Raw genomic sequence first — 16,978 nt, forward strand, 5'->3', positions numbered from 1 at the left:
TCTCAAAGCTCCTCCAAATGCCTAGAGCACAACACAGCAAATCTCATGATATCCAATATAATTATCTGCAACCTGACACTTGAGTGACTTCCCGTACACACAGCATGATATACCAATATACTGAATCTGTAGATATTTCTCTATCGTCCTAGTGGATGCTGGGGTTCCTGAAAGGACCATGGGGAATAGCGGCTCCGCAGGAGACAGGGCACAAAAAGTAAAGCTTTAGGATCAGGTGGTGTGCACTGGCTCCTCCCCCTATGACCCTCCTCCAAGTCAGTTAGATTTTGTGCCCGGCCGAGAAGGGTGCAATCTAGGTGGCTCTCCTAAAGAGCTGCTTAGGAAAGTTTAGCTTAGGTTTTTTATTTTACAGTGAGTCCTGCTGGCAACAGGATCACTGCAACGAGGGACTTAGGGGAGAAGAAGTGAACTCACCTGCGTGCAGGATGGATTGGCTTCTTGGCTACTGGACATCAGCTCCAGAGGGACGATCACAGGTACAGCCTGGATGGTCACCGGAGCCTTGCCGCCGGCCCCCTTGCAGATGCTGAAGTAAGAAGAGGTCCAGAATCGGCGGCAGAAGACTCCTCAGTCTTCTAAAGGTAGCGCACAGCACTGCAGCTGTGCGCCATTTTCCTCTCAGCACACTTCACACGGCAGTCACTGAGGGTGCAGGGCGCTGGGAGGGGGGCGCCCTGGGAGGCAAATGAATACCTATTTTGGCTAAAAATACCTCACATATAGCCTCCGGAGGCTATATGGAGATATTTAACCCCTGCCAGAATCCGTTAAGAGCGGGAGACGAGGCCGCCGAAAAAGGGGCGGGGCCTATCTCCTCAGCACACAGCGCCATTTTCCCTCACAGAAAGGCTGGAGGGAAGGCTCCCAGGCTCTCCCCTGCACTGCACTACAGAAACAGGGTTAAAACAGAGAGGGGGGGCACTAATTTGGCGATATGCTTATATATATATATTAAGATGCTATAAGGGAAAACACTTATATAAGGTTGTCCCTATATAATTATAGCGTTTTTGGTGTGTGCTGGCAAACTCTCCCTCTGTCTCTCCAAAGGGCTAGTGGGTCCTGTCCTCTATCAGAGCATTCCCTGTGTGTGTGCTGTGTGTCGGTACGTGTGTGTCGACAGGTAGGAGGACGATGTTGGTGAGGAGGCGGAGCAATTGCCTGTAATGGTGATGTCACTCTCTAGGGAGTCGACACCGGAATGGATGGCTTATTTAGGAAATTACGTGATAATGTCAACACGCTGCAAGGTCGGTTGACGACATGAGACGGCCGACAAACAATTAGTACGGTCCAGACGTCTCAAAAACACCGTCAAGGGTTTTAAAACGCCCGTTTACTTTAGTCGGTCGACACAGACACAGACAGGGACACTGAATCCAGTGTCGACGGTGAATAAACAAACGTATTCCTTATTAGGGCCACACGTTAAAGGCAATGAAGGAGGTGTTACGTATTTCTGATACTACAAGTACCACAAAAGAGGGTATTATGTGGGATGTGAAAAAACTACCATAGTTTTTCCTGAATCAGATAAATTAAATAAAGTGTGTGATGATGCGTGGGTTCCCCCCGATAGAAAATTATGGGCGGTATACCCTTTCCCGCCAGAAGTTAGGGCGCGTTGGGAAACACCCCTTAAGGTGGATAAGGCGCTCACACGCTTATCAAAACAAGTGGCGGTACCGTCTATATATAGGGCCGTCCTCAAGGACCAGCTGACAAGGCTGGAAAATATAATAAAAAGTATATACACACATACTGGTGTTATACTGCGGCCAGCGATCGCCTCAGCCTGGATGTGCAGAGCTAGGGTGGCTTGGTCGGATTCCCTGACTAAAAATATTGATACCCTTGACAGGGACAGTATTTTATTGACTATAGAGCATTTCTATATATGCGAGATGCACAGAGGGATATTTGCACTCTGGCATCATGAATAAACGCGATGTCCATAACTGCCAGAAGATGTTATGGACACGACAGTGGTCAGGTGATGCAGATTCCAAACGGCACAGTATGGCCGTATAAAGGAAGAGGACTTGTTTGGGGTCGGCCCATCGGACCTGGTGGTCACGGCAACTGCTGGAAAATCCACCGTTTTTTACCCTAAGTCACATCTCTGCAGAAAAAGACACCGTCTTTTCAGCCTCAGTCCTCTCGTCCCTATAAGATCATATCTGCCCAGGGATAGAGGAAAGGGAAGAAGACTGCAACAGGCAGCCTATTCCCAGGAACAGAAGCGTTCCACCGCGTCTGACAAGTTCTCAGCATGGCGCTGAGACCGTACAGGACCCCTGGATCCTACAAGTAGTATCCCGGGGGTACAGATGGGAATGTCGAGACGTTTCCCCTTCGCAGGCTCCTGAAGTCTGCTTTACCAAGTCTCCCTCCGACAAGGAGGTAGTATGGGAAAAAATTCACAAGCTGTGTTCCCAGCAGGTGACAATTAAATTACCCCTCCTACTACAGAAAAGGGGTATTATTCCACACTATATTGTGGTACTGAAGCCAGAAGGCTAGGTGAGACTTATTCTAAAAATTTTTTTTTTGAACACTTACAAAGGTTCAAATTAAGATGAAGTCACTCAGAGCAGTGATAACGAACCAGGAAGAAGGGGACTATATAGTGTCCCGGGACATCAGGGATGCTTACCTCTATGTCCCAAATTTGCCCTTCTCACTAAGGGTACCTCAGGTTCGTGGTGCAGAACTGTCACTATCAGTTTCAGACGCTGCCGTTTGGATTGTCCACGGCACCCCGGGGTCTTTACCAAGGTAATGGCCGAATTGATGATTCTTCTTCGAAGAAAAGGCGTCTTAATTATCCCTTACTTGGACGATCTCCTGATAGGGGCATAGTCCAGGGAACAGTTGGAGGTCGGAGTAGCACTATCTCGGATACTGCTACAATCAGCACGGGTGGATTCTAAATATTCCAAAATCGCAGCTGATCCCGACGACACGTCTGCTGTGCCTAGGGATGATTCTGGACACAGTCCAGAAAAAGGTGTTTCTCCCGGAAGAGAAAGCCAGGGAGTTATCCGAGCAAGTCAGGAACCTCCTAAAAACAGTGCATCATTGCACAAGGGTCCTGGTAAAAATGGTGGCTTCCTACGAAGCAATTCCATTCGGCAGATTTCACGTAAGAACTTTTCAGTGGGATCTGCTGGACAAATGGTCCGGATCGCATCTTCAGATGCATCAGCGGATAACCCAATATCCAAGGACAAGGGTGTCTCTCCTGTGGTGGTTATAGAGTGCTCATCTTCTAGAGGGCCGCAGATTCGGCATTCAGGATTGGATGCTGGTAACCACGGAGCCCAGCCTGAGAGGCTGGGGAGCAGTCACACAAGGGAAAAATTTCCAGGGAGTGTGATCAAGTATGGAGACTTTTCTCCACATAAATATACTGGAGCTAAGGGTAAATTTATAATGCTCTAAGCTTAGCAAGACCTCTGCTTCAAGGTCAGCCGGTATTGATCCAGTGGGAAAAACATCACGGCAGTCGCCCACGTAAACAGACAGGGCGACACAAGAAGCAGGAGGGCAATGGCAGAAACTGCAAGGACTTTTCGCTGGGCGGAAAATCATGTGATAACACTGTCAGCAGTTTTTCATCCCGGGAATGGAAACTGGGAAGCAGACTTCCTCAGCACGACCTCCACCCGGGAGAGTGGAAACTTCATTGAGAAGTTTTTTCCACATGATTGTAAACCGTTGGGAAATACCAAAGGTGGACATGATGGCGTCCCGTCTGAACAAAAAACGGGACAGGTATTGCGCCAGGTCAAGGGACCCTCAGGCAATAGATGTGGACGTTCTGGTAACACCGTGGGTGTACCAGTCGGTGTATGTGTTCCCTCCTCTGCTTCTCATACCTAAGGTGCTGAGAATTATAAGACGTAGAGGAGTAAGAACTATACTCATGGCTCCGGATTGGCCAAGAAGGACTTGGTACCCGGAACTTCAAGAGATGCTTACAGAGGTCTTATGGCCTCTGCCGCTAAGAAGGGACTTGCTTCAGCAAGTACCATGTCTGTTCCAAGACTTACCGCAGCTGCGTTTGTCGGCATGGCGATGGAAAGCCGGATCCTAAGGGAAAAAAAAGGCATTCCGGAAGAGGTCATTCCTACCCTGGTCAAAGCCAGAAAGGAGGTGACCGCACAACATTATCACCACGTGGGGCGAAAATATGTTGCGTGGTGTGAGGCCAGGAAGGCCCCACAAAGAAATTTCAACTCGGTCGTTTCCTGCATTTCCTGCAAACAGGAGTGTCTATGGGCCTCAAATTGGGGTCCATTAAGGTTCAAATTCGGCCCTGTAAATTTTCTTCCAGAAAGAATTGGCTTCAGTTCCTGAAGTCCAGAAGTTTGTCAAGGGAGTATTGCATATACAAACCCCTTTTTTGTGCCTCCAGTGGCACTGTGGGATCTCAACGTAGTTCTGGGATTTCTCAAATCACATTGGTTTAAAACCAGTCAAATATGTGGATTTGCAGCATCTCACATAAAAAGTGACCATGCTCTTGGCCCTGGCCTGGACCAGGCGAGTGTCAAATTGGTGGTTTTTTCTCAAAAAAGCCCATATCTGTTTGTCCATGCGGACTCGTCCCCAGTTCTCTCCCTAAGGTGGTGTCAGTGTTTCACCTGAACCAGCTTATTGTGGTGCCTTGCACCTACTAGGGACTTGGAGGACTCCAAGTTGCTAGAAGTTGTCAGGGCCCTGAAAATATATTCCAGGACAGCTGGAGTCAGAAAATCTGACTCGCTGTTTATACTGTATGCACCCAACAAGTTGGGTGCGCCTGCTTCTAAGCAGTCGATTGCTCGTTGGATTTGTAACACAATTCAACTTGCACATTCTGAGGCAGGCCTGCCACAGTCTAAATCGGTTAAGGCCCATTCCACAAGGAAGGTGGGCTCATCTTGGGCGGCTGCCCGAGAGGTCTCGGCATTACAACTCTGCCGAGCAGCTACGTGGTCAGGGGAGAACACGTTTGTAAAATTCTACAAATTTGATATCCTGGCAAAAGAGGACCTGGAGTTCTCTCATTCGGTGCTGCAGAGTCATCCGCACTCTCCCGCCCGTTTGGGAGCTTTGGTATAATCCCCATGGTCCTTTCAGGAACCCCAGCATCCACTAGGACGATAGAGAAAATAAGAATTTACTTACCGATAATTCTATTTCTCGGAGTCCGTAGTGGATGCTGGGCGCCCATCCCAAGTGCGGATTATCTGCAATACTTGTACATAGTTACAAAAATCGGGTTATTATTGTTGTGAGCCATCTTTTCAGAGGCTCCGCTGTTATCATACTGTTAACTGGGTTTAGATCACAAGTTGTACGGTGTAATTGGTGTGGCTGGTATGAGTCTTACCCGGGATTCAAAATTCCTCCCTTATTGTGTACGCTCGTCCGGGCACAGTACCTAACTGGCTTGGAGGAGGGTCATAGGGGGAGGAGCCAGTGCACACCACCTGATCCTAAAGCTTTACTTTTTGTGCCCTGTCTCCTGCGGAGCCGCTATTCCCCATGGTCCTTTCAGGAACCCCAGCATCCACTACGGACTCCGAGAAATAGAATTATCGGTAAGTAAATTCTTATTATTGGTCATCATATGTGCTGCAAGGCCAACGCAATATACCTGAAAATTTACCATTTGCTCCGAAATGCCAGAAAACTGACAAAAATGGTCAGTCAGACAAATTGGTTAAATCCATTTAATTTAACCGAGTTGTCTGAACAAACGTTTTTGTCTGCTCTTCAGTGTTTGGGAGCAAATGGTCAATTGTCACTTCACAATCAATCTTTAGGTTTATGGCCATCTTTATTATAGGGATGTGTGTAATAGAGTTGTGGCCTATGTATGGAGATCAATGTGAATCAGATGTGTGATATTGGTGTGACCGGAGTATCACTGTTGACAACACAATCATCTCCCCCGTTCCCCAGCTCCACTGCTTGGGCATCACTCTTAACTCCTCCCTCTCCTTTGCACCCCACATCCAAGCTCTGACACAATCCTGTCAGTTCCAGCTACGCAACATTGCTCGCATCAGGCCATTTCTCTCCCAGAGTGCAACTAAACTTATCATCCACTCACTGGTCATCTCACGGGCTCGACTACTGCAACGTTCTCCTCACTGGCCTCACTTGCTCCCATCTTGCTCCTCTCTAATCTGTCCTCAACTCCGCAGCTAGGCTCATCTTCCTCTCCAGCTGCTCCACATCTGCCACCCCCATTCGACAAAATCTGCACTGGCTCCCATTCCTCTACAGAATCCTCTTCAAACTCTTCACCCTCACATACAAGGCCATCTCTAATTCCACTGCTCCCTACATCTCCAACCTCCTCTCCCTTCATACTCCCTCCCACCACCTATGGTCGGCCAATGACCATCGCCTCTCCTCTACCCTGGTCATGGCTTCCTATGCTCGAGTTCAAGATTTTGCCTGTGCTGCACCCTTTCTGTGGAATGCACTCCCCCGCTTCATTAAACTCCCCTGACCTTGCAAAGCTTCAAATGGGCACTGAAAACACACATATTCATCAAAGCGTACCCTTCTGAAGCATAACCTAGTCCTGAGGCTGCTGCTCCTTCCCCCTGACTCATGCCTTGACCATCTCTGCTTTGCTTACATCCTGCCATCAGGCTACCTCCCACTTGCTTGCACCTCATGTCATCTGTCTGTTGCCCCTTCCTACTAGATTGTTAGTTCCTCAGAGCAGGGCCCTCTTTCCTCTTGTTATCTAAGCCCTCTTCTCGACACATTTCGCTCGCAGCTCTCCCCTACTCAGCGACCATCTTTACCCGCTCTTTCTCCTGCTGGTAAAGGCTCATCTCTGTCTATGGCCCTCAGCTCCTAGTAGTGCGCTGATCACTCACTCGCTACTTACATCTAAGCTGTATTATGTTTTGAGAATTGTGGTGCTCTTTGTTACCTGCACTCTATTTTTGTTATTTATTTACTGTAATGTAAAGTTTTGTCTCCCTGTACAGTCCTTTGTACAGCGCTGCGAAACACATGTGGCGCCTTATAAATAAAATGTAATAATAATATAGCGATGAGTGTTACAGGTGTGTGATATCAGTGTGACCTGTGTTTAATAACCATTGCCTGCGATTTGTTCTGTTAATTGCATCCATGCACTTATTATTCCAGTTACTACCATGACTGTGTGTATGTGGCCTCACACAGACTGAATATATTGAGTTAAATAAAAAAATACAGATAAATAAAGGGAATCAAACAGAAATTAGCTATAAGCAGAATCATAGTACAGAAAGTAAAGTCATAAACGTATATTATTATTGTTTCATTTAACAGTGTGACCTGTTTCCTCTAGGAACAAACTGGATGATAGAAATGTTAAGTTTGCTGAAGACCAATGGGGACCCTACCTGGTGCAACACTGTTCCAATTTGGCTCCGATCTCCATGGTATGAAACCATAGAAGGCCAGTCACAGATCAAAGATGTTATTCCCCCAAGGGTACTTACCTCTCACTTACCAATCCACATCTTTGCAAAGTCTTTTTTCACATCCAATGCTAAGGTATGTAAGATGATCGAAACAGTGAAAATAATGGTGTCTGTTCTGTTTACTTCATTCCTTCTGTCCCCTGGGGTGTTTTACACCTTCATATGACCTGTGATTTGTAGTGTATTATTAAATAGAAAAAACCCCCAGTAGAAAACAGTGCACCAATTCTGCAACACTGCTTAAGAGTCATCCTGAATATTTGTGCAGCCTCCTCATCCGGTGTTACCTGTTTCAGAATGCCTGATTTGTACATAAACCTGGTGATTTTCATACAAATCCATTGCTGGGTGCACTGCTCATGTGCAGAACAGGTCCTGTGTTATCACACGCAGTGCCCCCTAAGCAGCAGCCTGACTGCAAGGCTGTGGTCATTTAGGGGTGGGGCAAGTTTGGCACCAGACAGCATTCTACAAAACAGGGTGTGTCGCCCACATTTTCTAGGGGTGCCTCAGCCAGGATCTGCATCTTCTGAAGCAGACTACCAGGCCCCGGCAGAGTGAACAAGCTGGCCATCCAGAGTAACTTTTGCCTTGGACGTAGCAGTGGATCACAGTAGCATGCAGGAGGCATCAGTTTACACAAGATGCCTCCCTCTGCTTTTGCATAATTTAGCAGTAGCAGCTGCGACAACTGTCATAACCGTAATCAGCCCCAGAGTCATTAGGCAGGAAAGAAGAACTCCAGGCATGAGAACAGAAGAGTATGTGGAAATCTTGCTTACAGGACGTGCTGTTTTTTTTTATTGTTCCTGGGCAGAGAGAGTATAGGAAGATGTTTTGTGATGTGCCTAACAGAGGCAGCTCTACCACTGGTGCTGCAGGTGCATTGCATTGGGCAGAGCCGGCCGTAGGCATAGGCAAACTAGGCAAGTGCCTAGGGCATTTGGTATGCTTAGGGGCACCAGCAGCTTCTGTTGATCAAAATGATGTGCAACATGCCTATATTCTGTGTGTGACCGTGGCTGTATCTGTATATGAAATGCTACGTTACAGTGTATTCCTGGAAATCACTGTAATGTAGCATTTCATATGCAGATACAGCCGCAGTCGCACACATAATATAGGCATGCTGCATATCATTTTAATCAGCAGAAGCTGCTTGTGCATCCTAGCCACATAGTAATGCAAATAAGATGCATTTTCATAAACAAAAGGCGCCCGACGGTAGCAGAGCTGCCAGCTGACTCATGCCAGGCATCTCCTGCAGAACTAGTGGCTGTGCTAGGGGGGCACCAGACAAAATCTTGCCTAGGGCATCAAATTGGTTAGGGCCGGCTCTGGCATTGGGGCCCCTGAGGACAAAGGTATCCACTGCTTCCTATACCAGCAATGAGATATCCCCTGCCCCTCACCCCACCCACAAACCATTTTGAGCAATGTTGGTTGAATTGCCCAGTGTAGAGAGCAGGGTGGGCCCCACTGTCTGAGGGACCGGTCCCTTTCCTTTGGGGGCATGAATGTATTGTACACCAAGAGTTACTGTAATTCTTTTTTGGAATATCAGATATGGGTCTTTACTCAATGCCCAGAAACAATTATACAAGATGTAGTTTACAAAATATCTTTGTGAATGGGAGCACTCTTTGCTGATCTTTCACTGTGTCTGACAATTTTGTATGAGAAATACACGGGATACAATCAGGTTCCCAACAGTCAGAATACCGATAGTCAGAATCCCGACAGTAAGTACTGGGGTTAGGGTTAGTATTTATTTATTTATTATTTATTAACAGTTTCTTATATAGCGCAGCAAATTCCGTTGCGCTTTTAGTATTAGGTTTAGTGTTAGGGTTAGGCACTAAGGGGACGGTTATGGTAAAGTACTAGGGGGAGGGTTAGGTTTAGGCTGTGGGGCAGGATTAGGGTTAGACTGCAGGAGAGGATTGTTTGAGTTAGGGGTAGGGTTAGGGTTAAAATATGGAATCTGTTGGCATTGTAAGTGTTGGGATTCCGCGGTCGCGATTTCACTACCATCCCAAATACACACCAATACACATAGGGCCTAAATCAGCATGGAACGCAGGTACGAATGCATTTGAATGCTGAGTCTTTCTGGAGTGTGCGCATGCGCAGAAACTGCACTGCGTGTGTGCACACAGTGAGATGCAACAGCGTCTTACATATACGAACGCCTCTGCCTGATTGACAGGCAGAGGTGTTCAAGGGTCGGGAAGAGGCGTCACGTTGGCATTTTGTGGATTGGGGGGCATGGTCCGGACAATGCAGGCATTTCCTGACTGTTTGTGGAGCGGGGCACGGCTGCTGCGTGACATCACATTCAGCTGCTGCGACCCAAAAGATTGCAGCTTGCCATCTGCCTTAGGAGCTGGGCTGCATAGGCAGAGGGCAACCCTAAGCATGCAAGAGCATCACCGTTGTGGGACGCGCTCGCATGTTTCCAGGAGACGGGCAGGACCCGGCCTGCGTAGCAGACTTGCCAGGTGCTGGGCACCAAATGTAACAGCTAAAATACTGTGATCAGTGGGGATATAAACTAGATGCTAAACTGTCATTAAGATCATTTTATCGCTGTGCTCGCCCTTGGTTCTATTCCCGCTCTATGGGTGTTGTGGACACCCATGAGTGGGAGTAGCCCTGGACCCCCTGCCAGCATTCTGGCAACTACAACCCAAGTAAATGTAGCTGAAGTGTATTTTGGTTTCATAATATTTCAGTGTTTTGGGTCTGATTTATTACCCATATGGGTTAATGCTGGTGCTTGTGGTACTACAGCTTTACATTAGGTGGATTTTCCTGCAAAAGAAATCACAAAAATAAAAAAACATTATAATGTTTGTAATCTAATACATTGCAATGATCACTAAGGTTTATTTATTCAAAATGTTATCATCTGAATTTTGATCATATTTTTCCTACAACAAATTCCACCGTGAACAATTCATTTGACTGATATTTATGTTGTTTTACTTTTAGATCATCTACATAATGCGAAACCCAAAGGATATCCTTGTATCTTTATTTCATTTTTCAAAGATGCTTTGCCTCTATAAAGATCCTGAAAACTTTCAAGAGTTCTTTGAAGACTTTTTACAAGGCAATGGTGAGTATATACTATAATGGGCATCTTACTGTAGATACCATCCTTTAGGGAATAAATAAAACAGATACAAAAGTCGTACATTTCTCATTACTCCAAATAAATGGGAAACATTGATTTGTGTGATAGTAGATGTAAGGGAAGAAAGAAATAGGCTGCACAACTATTGTTTCTTTAATAATAAATAGTATTGGGTATTCAGACGATAGGTCGACAGTTAAATGATCGACAGTAGGTCAACATGCATATAGTCAACGTGGTTTAAAGGTCGAAAGATGCATATAGTTGACATGACAATAGTCAATACAGCATATGGTCGACATGAGTTCTTTTATTATTTTAATTTTTTCAACTTTTTTATACTTACCACCCACGTGGACTACAATTAGGAATTGCAGACATGCGAGGGGACGCAGCTTACTATTCAGGGGTCCACATGCTGCAGGGTAAAATGTAACACCAAAGAAACAAGAAAAACTCATGTTGACCTTTTCATGTGTTGCCTATTTCAATGTCAACCTTTTGAACCTATTGACCATATTGACCTTGTGCATGTTGACCTTTTGGTGTCGACATTTTGACTGTCGACCTATTATACCATAACCACAATAATGACATTTAGGGCGGGATGTAACAGGGGACACACAGTACCCACATCATTGCACTGTGCCCCACAGACTGAAACAGATCTGCAGCACTGCACCTGCAGGACACACAGTACCCAGATCATTGCACTGTGCCTCACAGATTGAAAATGACCTGCAGCACTGCATCTGTGGGACACACAGTACCCAGATCATTGCACTGTGCCCCACAGATTGAGAAATACCTGCCGCACTGCACCTGCAGGAGACACAGTACCCACATCATTGCACGGTGCTCCACAGACTGAAACCAACCTGCAGCACTGCACCTGCAGGACACACAGTACCCAGATCATTGCACTGTGCCTCAGCCCTCCCAGACTGAAAAATACCTGCAGCACTGCATCTGTGGGACACACAGTACCCAGATCATTGCACTGTGCCCCACAGTTTGAGAAATACCTGCAGCACTGCACCTGATCATTGCACTGTGCTCCAGAGTCTGAAAACAACCTGCAGCACTGCACCTGCAGGACACAAGGTATCCAGATCAATACAGTACCCAGATCATTGCACTGTGATCCACAGACTGAGAAAGACATTTTAATTTGCCTGTTGGTCATCTATGCCTTAGTAATATTCTACTGTATAATATTCTACTGTACATGGGCCCTCATTCCGAGTTGTTCGCTCGCTAGCTGCTTTTAGCAGCATTGCAAGCGCTAGGCCGCCGCCCTCTGGGAGTGTATCTTAGCTTAGCAGAATTGCGAACGAAAGATTAGCAGAACTGCTAATAAATAATTCTTTGCAGTTTCTGAGTAGCTCCGGACCTACTCACAGATTGCGATCAGCTCAGTCCGTTTAGTTCCTGGTTTGACGTCACAAACACGCCCTGCGTTCGGCCAGCCACTCCCGCATGTCTCCAGACACTCCCGCGTTTTCCCCTGGCATGCCTGCGTTTTTTAGCACACTCCTGGAAAACGCTCAGTTACCACCTAGAAACGCCCCTTTCCTGTCAATCATTCACCGATCAGCAGTGCGACTGAAAAGCGCCGCAGGATCCACAGCAAAACTGCTAAGTTTTTAGTTAAATAACTAAGCGCATGCGCCCTGTGTGCCTTGCGCATGTGCAATTAGCAATGAATCGCAGCATAGCGAAAATCGGCAACGAGCGAACAACTCGGAATGACCCCCATGGTCCAAAACAAGTGTGTTGGACCAATCGCACAAGACTAAATTTTACCCCTAATAATCCTTAATTATATTAACAATGCATCTATATTTACCAATAGGGAGTGCTAACACTGACAAATATATTCAATGTTGAACAAGGGAGGATAGGAAAAAAGATTTGCACTTTGTGGTACACAGAGAAAAAAACTTTTATTATATAACATTAAAAATATTCTTATAAAACCTGCAAAATAATATAAAGAGGTAGAGAATGTGTGACATAGATTATAAATGTGATTGTAAAATAAGGCCCTGATGAAGTGGAACTGCAAAGCGTACATTGGGGGTCAAGTTGTTCGCTCGCTGGCAGTTTTTAGCAGCCGTGCAAACGCATTGTCGCCACCCACTAGGGAGTGTATTTTCGCTTTGCAGAAGTGCGAACGCTTGTGCAGCAGAGCGCCTGCAAAATCTTTTTGTTCAAAACAAGACCAGCCCTGTAGTTACTCTTCATGTGCGTTGATTCTAACGACGGAGGGATGGCTTTTGACGTCACACACACGCCCAGCGTTCGCCCAACCACGCCTGCGTTTTTCCAGGCACGCCTGCGTTTTTCTAAGCACTCCCTGAAAATGGTCAGTTGACACCCAGAAACGCCCTCTTCCTGTCAATATCCTTGCGATCGGCTGTGCGACTGAAAGCTTCACTAGAACCTGTGCAAAACCACCATGCTCTTTGTACCCGTACGTCGCGCGTGCGCATTGCGGTGCATACACATGCATTTTTATCACTGATCGCTACGCAGCGAACAACGGCAGCTAGCGATCAACTCGGAATGACCCCCATTGGCTATTGAGCTGCGTATGGGATATTTTACCTCTGCTCAACTACATATAATTTAACTGAATTGAGATGTTTGGAACCTGAGATGGTGCGCGCACACACATACACACACACACACACTGCAAAAAACTTTTATTATATAACATTAAAAATATTCTTATAAAACCTGCAAAATAATATAAAGAGGTAGAGAATGTGTGACATAGATTATAAATGTGATTGTAAAATAAGGCCCTGATGAAGTGGAACTGCAAAGCGTACATTGGGGGTCAAGTTGTTCGCTCGCTGGCAGTTTTTAGCAGCCGTGCAAACGCATTGTCGCCACCCACTGGGGAGTGTATTTTCGCTTTGCAGAAGTGCGAACGCTTGTGCAGCAGAGCGCCTGCAAAATCTTTTTGTTCAAAACAAGACCAGCCCTGTAGTTACTCTTCATGTGCGTTGATTCTAACGACGGAGGGATGGCTTTTGACGTCACACACACGCCCAGCGTTCGCCCAACCACGCCTGCGTTTTTCCAGGCACGCCTGCGTTTTTCTAAGCACTCCCTGAAAATGGTCAGTTGACACCCAGAAACGCCCTCTTCCTGTCAATATCCTTGCGATCGGCTGTGCGACTGAAAGCTTCACTAGAACCTGTGCAAAACCACCATGCTCTTTGTACCCGTACGTCGCGCGTGCGCATTGCGGTGCATACACATGCATTTTTATCACTGATCGCTACGCAGCGAACAACGGCAGCTAGCGATCAACTCGGAATGACCCCCATTGGCTATTGAGCTGCGTATGGGATATTTTACCTCTGCTCAACTACATATAATTTAACTGAATTGAGATGTTTGGAACCTGAGATGGTGCGCGCACACACATACACACACACACACACACACACACACTGCATCAGGAAAGTATTCACAGCGCTACACTTTTTCGACATTTTGTTATGTTACAGTCTTATTCCAAAATGGAATAAATTAATTTTTCCCTCAAAATTCTACACACAATTCCTTATAATGACAACATAAGAAAAATTTATTTTGAGATTTTTGCAAATTTATTAAAAATAAAAAACTAAGAAGTCACATGTACATAAGTATTCACAGCCTTTGCTCAGTACTTTGTTGACGCACCTTTGGCAGCAATTACAGCCTCAAGTATTTTGGAATATGATGCCACAAGTTTGGCACACCTAACTTTGGGCAGTTTCGCCCATTCCTCTTTGCACACCTCTCAAGCTCCATCAGGTTGGATGGGAAGCATCGGTGCACAGCCATTTTCAGATCTCTACAGAGATGTTTAGTCGGATTCAAGTCTGGGCTCTGGCTAGGCCACTCAAGGACATTTACAGATTTGTCCTGAAGCCACTCCTTTGATATCTTGGCTGTGTGCTTAGGGTCGTTGTCCTGCTGAAAGATGAACCGTTGCCCCAGTCTGAGATCAAGAGCGCTCTGGAGCAGGTTTTCATCCAGTATGTCTCTGTACATTGCGGCATTCATCTTACCCTTGATCCTGACTAGTCTCCCAGTTCCTGCCGCTGAAAAACATCCCCACAGCATGATGCTGCCACCACCATGCTTCACTGTAGGGATGGTATTGGCCTGGTGATGAGCGGTGCCTGGTTTCCTCCAAACATGACTCCTGGCATTCACGCCAAAGAGTTCAATCTTTGTCTCATCAGACCAGAGAATATTGTATCTCATGGTCTGAGAGTAATTCTTGTGCATTTTGGGAAACTCCAGGTGGGCTGCCATGTGCTTTTTACTAAGGAGTGGCTTCTGTCTGGCCACTCTACCATACAGGAGAACAAAAAGGTTTTTGTGTCTGCAAACTGATATGTTTTATAATAACCAAGGAAAGAGAAACCCCAAAGTTCTTGAAAATTCAATCTATATAATTAATTTAATTGTATATGGGGGTGCTGCCACATTACAGTAGGGTCAATACATTAAACAACAGAAGAAGAAAGTACTGTAGTATTGGGCACACTATTGAAATATATTTTGTATTTTAATTGTTTTATATTTTTTAACATATAACTTTTAATATCCTGTTTTCACAATTTGGGTGAACATAACAATGAAAAATAAGAGGTTAAAATCAGACTTACAATGACACACAGATGTGAACTTTAGAAATATAAAGGGTGAAAAATAGATTAAATTAAAATAGCTATGTCCACTGAAAAGTTCTGTCTTGCTTATCCAATAAGTCCAATAACCAGTATTGTTATGTTAGAAAGTATAATTCGTTGTGACACAAAAAAGTTTCAATTACAGGTGGGTGTATTGAATTCAATTCAAAATTACTATTATAGGTATGTCACTGGTAAGTACTGGTAATACTTACCAGTGACATACCTATAATAGTAATTTTGAATTTAATTCAATACACCCACCTGTAAGTGAAACTTTTTGAGTGTCACATCTAATTATACTTTCTAACATAACAATACTGGTTATTGGACTTATTGGATAAGCAAGACAGAAATTTTCAGTGGACATAGCTATTTTCTTTTAATCTATTTTGTACACTCTACCATACAGGCCTGATTGGTGGATTGCTGCAGAGATGGCGGTCCTTCTTGAAGGTTCTCCTCTCTCTACAGAGGAATGCTGTAGCTCTAACAGAGTGCCCATTGGGTTCTTGGTCACCTCCCTGACTAGGGCCCTTCTCCCCTGATCGCTCAGCTCTAGGAAGAGTCCTGGTGGTTCTGAACTTCTTCCATTTATGGATGATGGAGGCCACTGTGCTCATTGGGACCTTCACAGCAGCAGATATTTTTCTGGACCCTTCCCCAGATTTGTGCCTCGAGACAGTCCTGTATCGGAGGTCTACAGACAATTCTTTTGACTTCATGCTTGGTTTGTGCTCAGACATGCATGCACTGTCAAGTGTGGGACCTTATATACACAGGTGTGTGCCTTTCCAAATCATGTCCAATCAACTGAATTTACCACAGGTAAACTCCAATTAAGCTGTAGGAACAACTCAAGGATGATCAGTGGAAACAGGATGCACTTGAGCTCAATTTTGAGCTTCATGGCAAAGGCTGTGAATACTTATGTACATGTGATTTCTTAGTTTTTTATTTTTCACATTGTCATTATGGGGTATTGGGCCTAATTTAGTAAGGATTGCAAATTCTGCTAATTAGCAGAATTTGCAATTCTTTGGATCACATGCTGGGGGCCGCCCATCGCAGGGCAAGGCCGACCAGCATGCTTGCCGCCGCCTCCCCCCGCTGATGATGCAGAAATTGCGATCGCATCTCAATTTCTGCTTCATCGCAGGAATAAGGGATGCCTCCTGCGGGCACAGCTTTGCTGCGCCCGCAGGAGGCCCACTGCCATGGTCCCAATCTTGGAAGGCTGCATGTGATGTCATGCAGCCGCCGTGATCACGCCCCCATTTGTCCCGCACCGCCCCCAGTTTGGCCGGCTCTGCCACCGCAACGCTCTGTCTTTTTTCACATTGTCACTGTGGGGTATTGTGTGTAGAATTTTGAGGGTAAAAAATGAATTTATTCCATTTTGGAATAAGGCTGCTACATAATAAAATGTGGAAAAAGTGAAGCGCTGTGAACACTTTCCTGATGCACTGTATATGACACTTTGATACATGATGGCTGTGTGGAGAAATGCACACATTATTGTGGCCATATGAGAGATGCTTTTACATATACCAGCCCCATACAACAGTGTGCCATATATGAGATATGAGAGATGATTTTACATATACCAGCCTCATACAATAATGCGC

General features: G+C 45.6%; 1 pseudogene; it reads left to right on the forward strand.

Moving 5' to 3' along the window:
* Positions 1–16,978, forward strand: part of LOC134965068 (sulfotransferase 2B1-like) — a 101,623-nt pseudogene that overhangs the window by 33,872 nt on the left and 50,773 nt on the right.

Source organism: Pseudophryne corroboree, chromosome 10 (genome assembly GCF_028390025.1).
Source record: "Pseudophryne corroboree isolate aPseCor3 chromosome 10, aPseCor3.hap2, whole genome shotgun sequence".
NCBI classification, from domain to species: domain Eukaryota; kingdom Metazoa; phylum Chordata; class Amphibia; order Anura; family Myobatrachidae; genus Pseudophryne; species Pseudophryne corroboree.